General features: G+C 41.2%; 1 non-coding gene across 1 annotated transcript; it reads right to left on the bottom strand.

Annotated features, from left to right (window-relative positions):
- Positions 1–259: 259 nt before the first annotated feature.
- Positions 260–367, bottom strand: LOC112725907 (small nucleolar RNA R71). Its single transcript, XR_003164987.1, has one exon. It is a non-coding gene; the product is annotated as a small nucleolar RNA R71 (small nucleolar RNA).
- Positions 368–15273: the final 14906 nt, after the last annotated feature.

Here is a 15273-nt window from a genome sequence, read left to right as displayed (position 1 = left end):
TCTGATGCAACAGAATTGCAAGTTTTATGGACTTCCATCCGAAGATCCCTTTTAGTTCTTAACTAAATTCTCGCAGATCTGTGATACTGTTAAGACCAATGGGGTTGATCCCGAGGTCTACAGGTTCATGCTTTTCCCGTTTGCTGTAAGAGACAGAGCTAGAATATGGTTGGATTCTCAACCTAAAGATAGCCTGAACTCTTGGGATAAGCTGGTCACGGCTTTCTTAGCCAAGTTCTTTCCTCCTCAAAAGCTTAGAAAGCTTAGAGTGGATGTTCAAACCTTTAGACAGAAAGAAGGTGAATCCCTCTATGAAGCTTAGGAGAGATACAAGGAACTGACCAAAAAGTGTCCTTCTGACATGCTTTCAGAATGGACCATCCTGGATATATTCTATGATGGTCTGTCTGAATTATCTAAAATGTCATTGGACCATTCTGCAGGTGGATCCATTCACCTAAGGAAAACGCCTGCAGAAGCTCAAGAACTCATTAACATGGTTGCTAATAACCAGTTCATGTACACTTCTGAGAGGAATCCTGTAAGTAATGGGACGCCTCAAAGGAAGGGAGTTCTTGAAATTGATACTCTGAATGCCATATTGGCTCAGAATAAAATATTGACTCAACAAGTCAATATGATCTCTCAGAGTCTAAATGGATTGAAGGAATCATCCAACAGTACTAAAGAGGCATCTTTTGAAGAAGAAGCTTATGATCCTGAGAACCCAGCAATAGCAGAGGTGAATTACATAGGTGAACCCTATGGAAACACCTATAATTCTTCATGGAGAAATCATCCAAATTTCTCATGGAAGGATCAACAAAAGCCTCAACAAGGGTTTAATAATGGTGGAAGAAACAGGTTTAGCAATAGCAAACCTTTTCCATCATCCACTCAGCAACAGACAGAGAATTCTGAGCAGAACCCATCTAGCTTAGCAAATATAGTCTCTGATCTATCTAAGGCCACTGTGAGTTTCATGAATAAAATAAGGTCCTCCATTAGGAATTTGGAGGCACAAGTGGGCCAGCTGAGTAAAAGAGTCACTGAAACCCCTCCTAGTACTCTCCCAAGCAATACAGAAGAAAATCCAAAAAGAGAGTGCAAGGCCATAGCCTTACATGGTGCGGCCGAACCCAAAGAGGAGAAGGAGGACGTGAATCCTAGTGAGGAAGACCTCCTGGGACATTCAGTGACCAATAAGGAGTATCCCTTTGAGGAACCAAAGGAATCTGAGGGTCATCTAGAGACCATAGAGATTCCATTGAACCTCCTTCTACCCTTCATGAGCTCTGATGAATATTCTTCCTCTGAAGAGGATGAAGACATTACTGAAGAGCAAGTTGCTAAATACCTTGGTGTAATCATGAAACTAAATGCCAAGCTATTTGGTAATGAGACTTGGGAAGATGAACTTCCCTTATTCACCAATGAACTAAATGCATTGGATAGGCAGAAATTGCCTCAAAAGAAACAAGATCCTGACAAATTCTTAATACCCTGTACCATAGGCACCATGACCTTTGAGAAGGCTCTGTGTGACCTGGGGTCAGGAATAAACTTAATGCCACTGTCTGTAATGGAGAAACTTGGGATCTTTGAGGTGCAAGCTTCCAGAATCTCATTAGAGATGGCAGACAACTCAAGAAAATAGGCTTATGGACAAGTAGAGGATGTGTTAGTAAAGATTGAAGGCCTTTACATCCCTGCTGATTTCATAATCCTAGACACTGGGAAGGATGAGGATGAATCCTTCATCCTTGGAAGACCCTTCCTAGCCACAGCAAGAGCTGTGATTGATGTGGACAGAGGAGAATTGATCCTTCAACTGAATGAGGACAACCTTGTGTTTGAAACTAAAGGATCTCCTTCTGTAACCATGGAGAGGAAGCATGAAAAGCTTCTCTCACTGCAAAGTCAACCAAAGCCCCCACTGTCAAACTCTAAGTTTGGTGTTGGGAGGCCACAACCAAACTCTAAGTTTGGTATTGAATCCCCACATTCAAACTCTAAGTTTGGTATTAGGAGGTTCCAACCTTGCTCTGATTATCTGTGAGGCTCCATGAGAGCTCACTGTCAAGCTATTGACATTAAAGAAGCACTTGTTGGGAGGCAACCCAATGTTTTTTTAATCATATCTATTTTATTTTCCTTTTGTTATTTTGTGCTTTAGTAGGTTGATGATCATGTGGAGTCACAAAAACTACTGAAAAATCAAAAACAGAATGAAAAATAGCATTGAAAACAACACACCCAGGAGAAGAGCAGTCTGGCGTTTAAACGCCAGAAACAAGCACTAAGCTGGCGTTTAACGCCAAAAACAAGCATCTGCCTGGCGTTAAACGCCAGAAACAGGCTACATTTGGGCGTTTAATGCTAGAAATAAGTAGCAGTCTGGCGTTAAACGCCAGGATTGCACAGCAAGGACGTTTTACACACCTAATTGGAGCAGGGATGTTAAGTCCTTGACCCCACTTGATCTGTGGACCCCATTGAATCCCCTCAGGATCTGTGGACTCCACAGGATCCCTGCCTTTTCTTCTCTCCTCTTCACACCTTTTCATAACCCTCTTCCCAAAATACCCTTCACCAATCACCTCAATCACTCTTTCCCATCACCCCTTCACCACTCACATCCATCTTCTCTTCCCCATAAACCCCACCTACCTTCAAAATTCAAACTATTTTCCCTCCCAAATCCAACCCTAATGGCCGAACCCTAACCCTCACCACACTCCTATATAAACTCCTCATTCCTTCTTCATTTTCACACAACACAACCCTCTCTTCTTCCCCTTGGCCGAATACACCCCTCTATCCCTCTCCTCCATTTCTCCTCTTCTTCTCCTTCTTTCTTTCTTCTTTTGCTCGGGGACGAGCAAATATTTTAAGTTTGGTGTGGTAAAAGCATAGCTTTTTATTTTTCCATAACCATTAATGGCACCTAAGGCCAGAGAAACCTCAAGAAAGAGGAAAGGGAAGGCAATTGCTTCCACCTCTGAGTCATGGGAGATGGAGAGATTCATCTCAAAGGTCCATCAAGACCACTTCTATGAAGTTGTGGCCAAGAAGAAAGTGATCCCTGAGGTTCCTTTCAAGCTCAAAAAGAATGAGTATCCTGAGATCTGACTTGAGATCCAAAGAAGAGGTTGGGAAGTTCTCACCAACCCCATTCAACAAGTCGGGATCTTAATGGTTCAAGAGTTCTATGCAAACGCATGGATCACTAGGAACCATGATCAAAGTGTGAACCCGAATCCAAAGCATTGGCTTACCATGGTTCGGGGGAAATACTTAGATTTCAGTCTGGAAAATGTAAGGTTGGCGTTCAACTTGCCAATGATGGAAGAGAACGCACGCCCCTACACAAGAAGGGTCAACTTTGATCAAAGGTTGGACCAAGTCCTCATAGACATATGTGAGGAAGGAGCTCAATGGAAAATTGACTCAAGAGGCAAGCCGGTTCAATTAAGAAGGCATGACCTCAAACCAGTGGCTAGGAGATGGCTAGAGTTCATTCAACGCTCAATCATTCCTACTAGTAACCGGTCTGAAGTTACTATAGACCGGGCCATCATGATCCATAGTATCATGATTGGAGAGGAGGTGGAAGTTCATGAGATTATACTTCAAGAACTTTACAAGGTGGCTGATAAGTCCTCCACTTGGGCAAGGTTAGCCTTTCCTCACCTCATTTTCCATCTATGCAATTCGGCTGGAATTGACATAGAGGGAGACATCCTCATTGAAGAGGATAAGCCCATCACTAAGAAAAGGATGGAGCAAATAAGAGATCATGGACCTCAACAAGAGCATGAGGAAATCCCCCACCATGAAATCCTTGAGATGCCTCAAGGGATGCACATTCCTCCACAAAACTATTGGGAGCAAATCAACACCTCCTTAGGAGAATTAAGTTCCAACATGGGACAACTAAGGGTGGAGCATCAAGAGCACTCCGTCATCCTTCATGAGATTAGAGAAGATCAAAGAGCTATGAGGGAGGAGCAACAAAGGCAAGGAAGAGACATAGAGGAGCTCAAAAGCACCATTGGTTCTTCAAGAAGAGGAAGACACCACCCTCACTAAGGTGGACTCATTCCTTAATCTCCTTGTCTATTTATTTTCTGTTTTTGGTTTCCATGCTTCATGTTTAATTATGTTTGTGTCTTTACTATATGATCATTAGTGTTTAAGTGTCTATGTCTTAAAGCTATGAATGTCCTATGAATCCATCACCTCTCTTAAATGAAAAATACTTTAAAAAGAAAAGAACAAGAAGTACATGATTTCGAATTCATCCTTGAAATTAGTTTAATTATTTTGATGTGGTGACAATACTTTTTGTTTTCTGAATGAATGCTTGAAAAGTGCATATGTCTTTTGAAGTTGTTGTTTATGAATGTTAAATATGTTGGCTCTTGAAAGAATGATGAAAAGGAGAAATATTATTTGATAATCTGAAAAATCATAAAAGTGATTCTTGAAGCAAGAAAAAAAGCAGTGAATACAAAAGCTTGCAGAAAAAATGGCGAAAATAAAAGAAAAAAAAAAAGCAAGCAGAAAAAGCCAAAAGCTCTTTAAACCAAAAGGCAAGAGCAAAAAGCCAATAACCCTTAAAACCAAAAGGCAAGGGTAATAAGAAGGATACAAGGCTTTGAGCATCAGTGGATAGGAGGGCCTAAAGGAATCAAATCCTGGCCTAAGCGGCTAAACCAAGCTGTCCCTAACCATGTGCTTGTGGCGTGAAAGTGTCAAGTGAAAACTTGAGACTGAGCGGTTAAAGTCAAGGTCCAAAGCAAAAACAGAGTGTGCTTAAGAACCCTGGACACCTCTAATTGGGGACTTTAGCAAAGCTGAGTCACAATCTGAAAAGGTTCACCCAGTTATGTGTCTGTGGCATTTATATATTCGGTGGTAATACTGGAAAACAAAGTGCTTAGGGCCACGGCCAAAACTCATAAAGTAGTTGTGTTCAAGAATCAAAATACTGAACTAGGAGAATCAATAACACTATCTGAACTCTGAGTTCCTATAGATGCCAATCATTCTGAACTTCAATGGATAAAGTGAGATGCCAAAACTATTCAAGAGGCAAAAAGCTACTAGTCCCGCTCATCTGATTGGAGCTAAGTTTCATTGATATTTTGGAATTTATAGTATATTCTCTTCTTTTTATACTATTTGATTTTCAGTTGCTTGGGGACAAGCAATAATTTAAGTTTGGTGTTGTGATGAGCGGATAATTTATACGCTTTTTGACATTATTTTTACATAGTTTTTAGTATAATCTAGTTAGTTTTTAGTATATTTTTATTAGTTTTTAAATAAAAATCACATTTTTGGACTTAACTATGAGTTTATGTATTTTTCTGTGATTTCATGTATTTTCTGGCTGAAATTGAGGGACTTGAGCAAAAATCAGATTCAGAGGTTGAAGAAGGACTGCAGATGCTGATGGATTCTGACCTCCCTGCACTCAAAGTAGATTTTCTGGAGCTACAGAACTCCAAATAGTGCGCTCTCAATTGCGTTGAAAATTAGACATCCAGGGCTTTCCAGCAATATATAATAGTCCATACTTTGCCCGAGTTTAGATGACGCAAACTGGCGTTCAACTCCAGTTTCATGTTGCATTCTGGAGTTAAACACTAGAAACAGGTTGCAAAGTGGAGTTAAACGCCAGAAACAGGTTACAAACTGGCGTTCAACTCCAAGAGAAGCCTCTACACGTGTAAAGCTCAATGCTCAGCCCAAGCACATACCAAGTGGGCTCCGAAAGTTGATTTCTACATCATTTACTCATTTCTGTAACCCTAGTAACTAGTTTAGTATAATTAGAACTTGTTATCATTGTATTCGAAGTCTTGGTCACTCCGGTTCCCCTCTGGGGCCGAGACCAATGAACTCCATTATCACTTATGTATTTTCAACGGTAGAGTTTCTACACACCATAGATTAAGGTGTGGAGCTCTGCTGTTCCTCATGAATTAATACAAAGTACTATTGTTTTTCTATTCAATTCAAGCTTATTCCGATTCTAAGATATTTATTCGCACTTCAATATGAATGTGATGATCGTGATAGTCATCATCATTCCCAACCTCTGAACGCGTGCCTGACAACCATTTCCGTTCTACCTTAGATTGAATGAATATCTCTGGGATTCCTTAATCAGAGTCTTCGTGGTATAAGTTAGAATCCATGGACGGCCATTCTTGAGATCCGAAAAGTCTAAACCTTGTCTGTGGTATTTCGAGTACGATCTGGGAAGGGTTGGCTGCGACGAGCTTCAAACTCGCGAGTGCTGGGCGTAGTGACAGATGCAAAAGGATCAATGGATCCTATTCCAGCATGATCGAGAACCGACAGATGATTAGCCATGCTGTGACAGCGCATTGGACCATTTTCACTGAGAGGACAGGATGTAGCCATTGACAACGGTGATGCCTAACATACAGCTTGCCATAGAAAGGAGTATGAATGATTGGATGAAGACAATAGGAAAGCAGAGGTTCAGGAGGAACAAGCATCTTCATACGCTTATCTGAAATTCTCACCAATGAATTACATAAGTATCTCTATCTTTAATTTACGTTTTATTTATATTTTATTTATCTTTTAATTATTAAATCTCCATAATCAATTGAATCCGCCTGACTGAGATTTACAAGGTGACCATAGCTTGCTTCAAGCCGACAATCTCCGTGGGATCGACCCTTACTCATGTAAGGTTTATTACTTGGACGACCCAGTGCCCTTGCTGGTTAGTGGTGCGAAGTTGTGACAAAAAACTAAGATTATGAACGTGCGTATTAAGTTTTTAGCGCCGTTACCAAGGAATGAACTGTCACGATTTCTGCGCACCATGCTGTTTTAGGATAGAGGAACGATAAGCTAGTACATGTTGTTTACTATGCTAGCAAGGTTCTCAATGAGAATCAAAGGAACTATATGACGTTGGGATTTTTGCTAGTAAAGAAGTTCATATAAACAGTCGCGTTGTAGATATAGTCTCTAAACCGACAGAAATCCCTTCGTACAAATGTTTTGGTTGTCACAAGTAACAAACCCCTTTAAAATTGATAACCGAGTGTTTAAATCTCGGGTCGTCTTCTCAAGGAATTGCAGGGAAGTATGTTCTTATTATTGGTTATGGATATTGTAAATTTGGGATTTTGAGAATAGGGAGCAAGTAATTTAAATTGCAATTAAAATAAATAAATAACTGTAAAATAAACTTTTGGCAAGGTATGAGAAATTGGAAGTCCTAGCCCAGTTATCCTTATCAACAATAATGAAAATTCACTCTTGATTCCACTTAGTTAACCTTTACTAGAGCAAGGGAAGGTCAAGTGACTAATTAGTTTGATCTTTTAATCCTAGTTAATCCCTAAGGAAAGATTGGGATTATCGAAGTTCAGTTTAATTAGCAAAGATAACAATTATCACTTATGTTGAGTTAAGATAACTCCTGAGTTACTAATTTCTTAACCAAAGCCAAGAATGTAGAAAGCTAAATTAAAATCATAAATATTTGGAATACCTCAAATAAAATACATTCAAAGCAGTAAAATCTAACATGGAAAAGTTCATAAGCCAATTGGGCAACATAAATCAAATACAAATAAAAGCATTAGAGTCAATAAAAATAGAAGCGAAAGTAAATAGAAAGGGACATTGAACCTGGGATCGAGAGTCACTCCTAAAACTAAGAGAAGTCCTAAATCCTAATCCTAAGAGAGAGAGAGGAGAGAACCTCTCTCTCTAAAACTACATCTAAAACATGAAAAGTGAATTATGAGAGCCTCCTCATGAATGGATGCATTCCCCCACTTTATAGCCTCTAATCTGTGTGTTTTGGGCTGAAAACTGGGTCAAAAGCAGCCCAGAAATCGCTCCCTGCGATTTCTGTTACGTTCAGGTCGCGGAAAGGTGACGCGGCCGCGTCGTCCATGCGGCCGTGCGTATAGGGTGTTGGCTAGGTCACGCGTCCGCGTGACCCACGCGTTCGTGTCGCTTAGAGTTGGGGCAACTATGGCAAATTATATATCAAATCGAAGCCCCGGACGTTAGCTTTCCAATGCAATTGGAACCGCGTTATTTGGACCTCTGTAGCTAAAGTTATAGCCATTTGAGTGCGAAGAGGTCAGACTGGACAACTTAGCAATTTCTCCAACTTATTGTATTCCTTCCACTTTTGCATGCTTCCTTTCCATCCTCTGAGCTATTCCTGCCCTATAATCTCTAAAAACACTTAACACACATATCAAGGCATCTAATGGTAATAAGAGAGGATTAATATTAGCAAATATAAGTCCAAAGAAACATGTTTTCAATCAAAGCACATAATTAGGAAGGCAAATGTAAAACCATGCAAATAGTATGAATAAGTGGGTAAAGAGTTGATGAAAACCACTCAATTGAGCACAAGATAAACCATAAAATAGTGGTTTATCACTATACTACCACAGAGAAAGAACTCTTAGCCATTGTTTTTGCTTTTGACAAGTTTAGATCATATCTTATTGGCTCAAAAGTAATTGTGTTCACTGATCATGCAGCACTCAAATACTTGCTTACCAAACAAGAATCTAAGCCCAGACTAATAAGGTGGATCTTGTTGCTCCAAGAATTTGATATTGAGATTAAAGATAGGAGCGGAGCAGAGAACAAGGTAGCTGACCACCTCTCAAGGATCCCACAAGAAGAAAAGATGCAGCAAGTAGTAGTCAATGAAAGCTTTCCTAATGAACAATTGATGATGATTCGAGTAGCCCCTTGGTTTGCAGACATAGCCAACTTCAAGGCTATTGAGGAACTACCAACTAACATCAATAAGCACATGAGGAGGAAGCTAATCAAGGATGCCAAACACTACATCTGGGATGATCCTTATTTGTTCAAAAAGTGTGCTGATGGAATCCTAAGAAGATCTATACCCCGTGAGGAAGGGCAGGAAGTATTATAGCAGTGCCATAGATCTGCATATGGAGGTCACTTCAGTAGAGAAAGAACAGCAGCAAAAGTGCTTCAATCCGGATTTTACTGGCCAACAATGTTTAAGGATGCCAAGGAAATGGTGTCAAGATGTGATGAATGCCAAAGAGCTGGTAATCAAACCAAGAGAAATGAGATGCCACAATAATTCATACTAGAGTTGGAGCTGTTTGATGTATGGGGGATTGATTTCATGGGATCCTTCCCAACCTCCTACTCAAATAGCTACATATTGGTGGCTGTTGATTATGTCTCAAGATGGGTAGAAGCCATAGCCACTGTAACAAATGACAACAAGGTTATGATAAGCTTCTTGAGAAGGAACATTTTCAGCAGATTTGGAGTCCCCAGAGCTCTCATTAGTGATGGAGGGACACACTTCTACAACAAAAAACTCGAAGCACTCCTTCTCAGATATGGAGTGAAGCACAAAGTTGCAACTCCATACCATCCACAGACCAACAGGCAAGCTGAAATCTCCAACAGAGAGCTGAAATAAATCCTTGAAAAAACTGTTAGAAGCTCAAGAAAGGATTGGTCTATGAAGCTGGATGATGCACTATGGGCCTACAAGACAGCCTATAAGACTCTCATTGGGATGTCTCCATACCAACTAGTATATGGCAAGGCTTGTCACTTGCCAGTTGAACTTGAACATAGAGCCTTTTGGGCTCTAAAAATGTTAAACTATAATGAGCAAGCTGCTGGAGAAAAGAGATTAATGCAACTCAATGAGCTGGAGGAGTTTAGAAATCAAGCATATGAGAATGCAAAAATCTACAAAGAGAACACAAAAAGGTGGCATGACCAAAAGATAGCAAGAAGGGAGTTCACTGAAGGACAGAAGGTGTTACTCTACAACTCAAGACTCAAGTTCTTCCCTGGAAAACTGAAGTCTAGATAGTCAGGACCTTTCACCATACTCAAGGTGTTTCCCTATGGTCATGTGGAGCTCATGGAGGAAAAGACTCAGAGAACTTTTACTGTCAATGGCCATAGACTCAAACACTACTTGGGAGGCTCCGTAGAGGAGCAGGGAGTGAGCTACAAGCTCATCTGAAAATGAAGGAATGTCAAGCTAATGACAATAAAGAAGCGCTAGTTGGGAGGCACCCCAACACTTTATCCTTTTTGATTTAGTTACTTTTCTTAGAAGTAGTTTAAAAATTTGTTGCATTAGGTAGTTTAATTTTCAGTCTCCCATTTATCTTACATTACCATATTAGGATTAGTTTACAATTGCAGATTAGAATGTTTGATTTTAGCTTTGGTATCTAGATTTTCTTTACATTTTTTTCTACTCCGGAATTGCAACCCAATGAAGGCATTGATCATGATGAGTGATTGGGCTGAGGACTAGCTAAAGTGCTAAGTTTGGTGTGGCCTCTCACCCACTTAATCTAGGCTTATAGACAATTTATATCTTGATTTGAAGAGTAAGCCCACGAATTAAGTTTGGTGTTGCCACCACCAAGAATCATCTAGTAGCCCAAATCACCCAGTTTGAAAGCACTTAATGCTTTGAGTAAGAACATGAATGTGGTTTAATGAGTTTAGAGGAATTGGAATCAAAAGAAAATGAAAAGATTGATGTTATTCCACTCTTATGAACACATTAAATACACAATGATAAAACCAATTTATTGAGATGCCAAAGAATTAAGTTTGGTGTCCCAAGGGACACCCATCAGTTGCAATCCAATTCACCCTTGATGAGAAGGAATGTGAAAGGGTTCTTTTGTCATTACTAATGGGTTCAGTTTCATTTCAGGAGAGAAGATGGGGCCCACATAGTAAACAACTCATAAAGTAAGGAAGTCAAAGTGTACTTACACTTTGGAACTCAGCACACGCAGAAGACACAATGAAAAAAGAGTTGGCGCCTCTTCCCACGCTAGGCGCCACTCCCCAAGTGGGAAAACATTTACTTTTTTTATTTCCCACCATTCCCACCACAACATTCACCTACTATAAAAGCCTCATTTCACCATCTCCTATTCCACTTCAACAACCCAATCACACACGAAGAGCATACAACCCTCACCTTCCTTTCTCTGTTCATCTTTTACCATCTCTTTCTATACTTTCTTTCTTTTTCTCTTGATTGGGACAATCAAGTCCTAAGTTTGGTGTTGGAGTAAAACCTTGTTTTGCTTGCTCTTTCTTGCAACCCCCATTTCACTCTCAAACACACTCTCTCAACCTCATGGCACCACCAAAAAGCTCAACCTCAAAGAAAAGAAAAGTCAATGAACCAACCTCTAGATCCTCAAGTGCCTTCAATGACTACAAGTTCCTTTCCGCATTCAACCAAAATCAATTCTATGGTTGGGTAAGTGAGAGGGAGATCATTCCAGAAGTTGGGTTCCAATTAGGGAGGAACGAGCACATTGAAATCAACATTGAGATCAACAATAGAGGTTGGTCACTTCTATACAACCCACCAAGAAAAGTAGTAGAGAGCTTGGTGAGGGAATTCTATGCCAACGCAGTGCCTCAACCAAGGCAACATTATGGATACATTAGCTATGTAAGGGGGAAGTCCATTGACTACAGTCCCTCTAGCATAGAAAGAATGCTAATGGTGAAGAGGACAAGCTCCACTCGGAGCTATGAAGAAAGAATAAAGCAGCAAGACCCTGGGTTTGATGAGATCCTGAATAAGATTTGTGTGATGCATGTGCGTTGGATCAATGATAAGGATGGAGTACCAAATCAATTGAGGAGAAGAGATTTGAGCCCCCAAGCTAGAGGGTGGCTAGAATTTGTGAGGAGGTCCCTAATCCCCACATCCAACACTTCAGAGGTGACCAAGGAGAGAGCTGTACTCATCTACAGCATCATGAAAGGAGAGAACATCAACGTGGGGGAGATGATTACCAACAACATCAACAAAGTGCTGAAAAGCACCAATGACAACACAAGGTTGGCATTCCCCAGCATTATACAAAGGCTATGTGATGAGGCTGGAGTTGACAAGATCATCGATGAAGTGCTTGTGAAGCAAGATAAGTTCATAACTGCCAAAAAGATGGCCAAGGTAGTAGCTGTTCACCCACTCCACAGGGCCAGAGAACGAAGACCTCATGCCCATGAACAACAAAAACAACAAGAAGAAGAGGAGGCAGAAGAGCAACCTCAATTCCTGGCACTTCAACCACCACCACAATACCAATATCAACAATTTCCAGAGGGATTCAACTGGGAGCAACTGCAAGGAGATATACACCAAATGAAGGGAGATCTACACTACTTGAGGGAAGATGTCAATCAACTCAAGGAAACTCAACACCAACAATGGAGCCAAGTCAACCAAAACATTCAACAACTCCAAGGGAATTGGGAGCATATGAGGAAGGAGCAGCAAGAACAATTTGATTGGGGAGAGGTGCGAAGTGCACTGGACAAAATAGTAGAGTAAGGCAAATGGCAACAGAGGAACTTCGCCGAATTCAGACATCTCTATGATGCCAGAATCATATCCAGGAGGCGGTATGACATCAACACACAAGCGAAGCTGAATCACTTGTGTAACGCCGTGGCCGCTCTAAACCCAGGATACCCAACCTTCATGCAAGGAATGGAAGAACTAAGTGCAAGACAAGAGGAAATCCTAGCCAAACATAAAGAAGATAAAAGGAATTATATGAGGAGGGCAGAATTTTGGAAACCCAAGGACACCAAAGCACAAGAAGGTTCCTCCAAGCCAGATGAAGGTGGTTTTTCCCCCTCCAAGAAGAAGGACAATGGGAAGGGGCCAATGAACTAAAGATGAAGCTGCTCAAAGTTGTTGAGTCCCATGGTTGACACTTTCCAATTTCTAAAATCTTGTTTAAGTTTTTGCTTTATTTACTTTTTGAATAAATAATCATGCTAGGATAGTTTATGCTTTATGCTTAGTTTTAAATTCCTGTTTGAAGTCTTTATGATTTCTTCTTTTCAAGAAAGAAAATGCCATGTATTTCAAGTCTTCATTTCAATAAAAATAAAAGTAGAGTTTGTCTCCATAAGAGTCATTGTGAGTTGTGCAAAAACAATGAGAGAGACCAAGGCCAAGATGGATTATGAAATAAACTAAGATATAAGTGACCAAGTGTAAGACCTTGGATGAACTAAAAAGATAATGAGTCATGGAAGAGTAACTAGTCCTAGAAGGTATAACAATGGGGAGGTTAAGGGGTGTTCCTTGAATATCCATAGAACCAAGAGGTAGTAAGCAATAAAGACCCAAGGCTCTGAGCATCAACTACTGGGATAGAAAAAGAAACATTAAAAGGCTCAAAAAGAATCAAAGATCTTAGTAGATGCTTGTGGTGAAGATGTATCAAGAAGAGACCTAGGCAAGTAAATTCTTAGGGGTGTCTCGACACCTAGTACCCTAAAACCAACTGGTTTGGGAGTGCTAATTGAAAGCTTAATTAAAGGGTTGTCTTGAGACAAAACACTTAGAGTCGTGGTCAAGAAAGCAAAACAACCCTTACTACTTCAAGGTGACAATCAATAGAAAGGACCCCTAAAGCCTATACCTGAAAGAACCCTCAAGGATCCAAGAGCTTTTCATGACATTAAAACATTCATGTATGTGTTAAACACTTAGTCTTACTCTTAGTTGTATTGCAATCACTCAAAGCCAAGGCCTCAAGTTATAAAGGTTTACTCACATTGATTTGCTTGGGACAAGCAAAACTTAAGTTTGGTGTTGTGATGACTTGCATCATCTACCCTTCTTTCTTGCATAAAGAAGACCATAAAAGAGCATAAGTCTCATTTGATCAGTACAATTTATGCATTATTTGATGAATATTATGGTACACTACTTTGAGATGCTTTGTGCTGAATTTCAGGTGAGAAAAGCATCAAAAATTGGGTAGAAGACAAACAAGAAGCTGGGTGTGTAAAACTGTCGTGCCACTTGAAACAAATGCCACAAAAATGCACTGGCATGGCACGCCAGTACTAAAGTCCATAGAGGGAGATTCAAAGCAGGCATATGGGCGTGGCATGCTGATACAAAATTCCAGAGAGCTACAATGGAGGACACAAAAGGGGCGTGGCACGAAGCCCCAACTACTATGGGCGTGCCACTTGAGCAAAGGGGCATGGCACTCTAACTCTCCATCTCAAGAAGAATCTTCACTATGGCGTGCCACTTGGTATCGAAGGCGTGGCACGCCAGCCCCAAGAAGTCACTTGGGCGTGCCACTTGAGAACCCAGGCGTGGCATGCCAAACTTGAAGAGTTCACAAACCCATGGGCGTGCCACTTGAGCAGTATGGCGTGGCACGCTGGTACAACAATCCAGAGAAGGGGCTGAAGGCAATTGAAGAATGGGCATGTCACTTGGTATCGAAGGTGTGGCACACCAACCTTAGCATTTCACTATGGCATGCCACTTGAAGGCTGAAGCGTGGCACGCCAACTACTGGATCTAAGACAAGATCATGGGCATGGCACGCCAGCCTTTAGGAGTGGCACGCTGGTATAAGTTTCCAGAGAGGATGAACGAGCCAATTACATGGGGCGTGCCACTTGGTATCGAAGGCGTGGCATGCCATTCACCATTCTTCACTTAGGCGTGCCACTTGAGCAGCCAGGCGTGGCACGCCAGTGTCATTCAGAGAGAAGCATTGGGGCGTGCCACTTGAGTTCGTGGCGTGGCACGCCAAACAGAGGAACCACTCACCCACAAGAGGGGCATGGCACGCCAGACCCTGGGCGTGCCAGCTAGTTCAACTTTCCAGAGAAGACTAGCCAAGCATAAAGCAAGGGCGTGGCACGCCAGACCTTGGGCGTGACACGCCAGTACAAATTTTCAGAGGCAAAGAGAAGTGAGAAAGGCAAGGGGCATGCCACTTGAGTTCGTGGCGTGGCACGCTAACACAAGAAATCCACTATGGCGTGCCACTTGAGTTCGAAGGCGTGGCATGCCAAGGTTGAAAGAAGGACAAACGTGCCACTTGATGGATTGGGCGTGGCACGCCAAGCTAGAATTGGAGGGCACGTGACACGCCAGAGACACGCCAGCCACACGCCAGCTGAGAAGTCATGCTTATTGAGTGTTTTCTTTTCCCTCCAAAATGTAATTTTCCTTTTTCACTTTTGTAATTCTTTTATTTTGCTAGGAGTAGTATAAATACCCCCAAGGAGTACTGAAGAGGGGGTTAAGCAGTCAGTTTTAGATCCACTTTTACACTTCACTTTTGAGTACTTTTTGAGCTATGAGTAGCTAACTTCCCTCTCATTGAGAGATGGAGTTCTGTTGTACTTGAT

Source organism: Arachis hypogaea, chromosome 11 (genome assembly GCF_003086295.3).
Source record: "Arachis hypogaea cultivar Tifrunner chromosome 11, arahy.Tifrunner.gnm2.J5K5, whole genome shotgun sequence".
Taxonomy (NCBI): Eukaryota; Viridiplantae; Streptophyta; class Magnoliopsida; order Fabales; family Fabaceae; genus Arachis; species Arachis hypogaea.
The sequence above is the reverse complement of the archived record's forward strand: the minus strand, read 5'-3'. Positions and strand labels throughout refer to the sequence as shown.